The sequence below is a fragment of the Gossypium arboreum genome, chromosome 11, assembly GCF_025698485.1.
Source record: "Gossypium arboreum isolate Shixiya-1 chromosome 11, ASM2569848v2, whole genome shotgun sequence".
In the NCBI taxonomy this organism is placed as follows: Eukaryota; Viridiplantae; Streptophyta; class Magnoliopsida; order Malvales; family Malvaceae; genus Gossypium; species Gossypium arboreum.
Window position 1 is genome coordinate 124486902 of NC_069080.1, and position 2098 is coordinate 124488999.

Consider the following 2098-nt stretch of genomic DNA (forward strand, 5'->3'; position numbering starts at 1 on the left):
TGTGGTCGTTCGGAGATTAGTTTGGAAAGCTAGCCTATCTGATTTTCAAGCCCTTGGATTGACGCTTGCTGATTTTTAAGTGCTGTCTCAGTGTTCTAAAAACGAGTTTCTGACACTGATATGAATTTTGAGAGCATATCTTTAATGGTAGGCTTCTTTTCCTGTTGGTAGGGTGTGCTTGTTGGTAGCCCAGAGGATGTTGTGGTCTTTGATTTCCTTGACCGCCCCACGAGAAATTAGGTTGGTTCCTTCAACCTGCATTATAAGTGTTACTATATGGATTGTTTTAAGGTCGAGGATTATTACCCATGTAGTTTAGTTGCTCGTTATCCATGTTATGGCCATAAGGTTGGTACTCCGAATGGCTTTTTCCACCACTACTTGCTTCGCACTGCATTACTGGGTGAACTTGTGAAGAACTAAGAAAACCATTAATTTTTTTATTTAAGAGTTCTCCCTGATTAGAGAGCATGGTGACCGAATCAACGTTATAAACACCGGCTATTTTCGTTGGCTTTGTCCTCATGACTTGCTACTGATAGTTATTCAGTGACATCTTCTCAATAAACTCATAGGCATCTCCAGGTGTTTTATTATTGATGGTTCCACCAGTAGCTGCGTCAACCATTTGTCGAGTTGAAGGATTCAGATCATTGTGGAATGTTTGTACTTGGAGATAAAGCGGTAACCCATGGTGGGGGCACCTTCTCAATAAGTCCTTGTATCTCTCCCATGCATCGTAGAGTGTTTCTAAATCCAGCTGCACAAAAGAAGAGATATCATTGCGTAATTTAGCCATTTTAGCCGGCGAAAAATATTTTAGTAAGAATTTTTCGGTCATTTGTTCCCAAGTAGTAATTGACCCTCGTGGTAACGAGTTCAACCACTGTTTAGCTTTGTTCCTCAATGAAAAGGGAAACAACTAAAGACATATGACATCATCAGAAATGCCATTAATTTTAAATGTATCACATAGTTCCAGAAAGTTTGCTAAGTGAGCGTTGGGATCTTCATCGTGCAAACCATCAAACTGAACAAATTGCGGTATCATTTGAATAGTGTTAGGTTTTAATTCAAAAGTATTTGCAGCTACAGCAGGTCTAACTATGCTTGATTTAGTTTCTGTTAAAGAAGGTTTAGCATAATCATTCATAGTGTGAGGAGCAGGATTTTGATTAACCGCAATTGCAGGAGGTAGTTGATTGCCTTGATTTTCAGCCATCTCTTCGATTGGAGTTTGAGTATCGTCTTCTTGCTCGTCCTCTGTGTATCTTAAGCTGCGCCTTATTTCTCTTTGATTTTTGTGAACTGTACGATCGATTTCTTCAACAAAAAGTAATGGTCCTGACGGATTTCTTCTAGTCATAAACTATAAAAACCTGCTAAGAGAAAGAAAAAGTAAATTAATTAGTAATAATAATAAAATTAAATTAGATTGCAAGAAAAATAAATGGCTAAAGTAATAAAAATTGAGCGTTCCTAATATTTTAGTTCCCTGCCAATGGCGCCAAAAACTTGATTGCGTTATTTCGTGATAGGTTTTAAAAATTTATAATTATTCGTTCTTGAACTAACTATTATCGCGATGTAGGAAAGTGTACCTATCGAACAGTAGTATAGTTTTAGCAAAACCAGATTGTCGAACCCAAAGGAACTAAAAGTACTAGTAATGACTGTCTTTTTATTATCTAGCCTAAGAATAAAGAGGTTTTTGCTTTAATTAACTAATTATCTAAACCAAGAACTCACAGAGAAAAGAATTGGGGAATTTTCTTTTGGGAAAATCGATTGACTTAAGACAATACCTATGGTAAAATCCACCTAGACTTTACTTGTTATTCTAGCTCCCGAATCAGACGATTTATTCATTCGACTTGTTCCGTAGAGAACCCTAAGTTATGTTATTATCCTTATTCAAGACTAATAACGTCTAATCCCTAGATTGAATAACCGAGAATTTTCTCTAATTAACACTCTAGGGTTGCATTAACTCGATCTATGGATCCCCTTATTAGGTTTCACCCTAATCCAGCAAAATCTTGTCACCCTATTTCTTGGCGCCCAATCAACTCTGCTTAATTATGACAAATGTACTCTT

General features: G+C 36.8%; 1 non-coding gene across 1 annotated transcript; it reads left to right on the forward strand.

Moving 5' to 3' along the window:
* The first annotated feature begins 686 nt into the window (after positions 1-686).
* On the forward strand, positions 687-793 carry LOC128284462 (small nucleolar RNA R71). Its single transcript, XR_008274888.1, has one exon. It is a non-coding gene; the product is annotated as a small nucleolar RNA R71 (small nucleolar RNA).
* Positions 794-2098: the final 1305 nt, after the last annotated feature.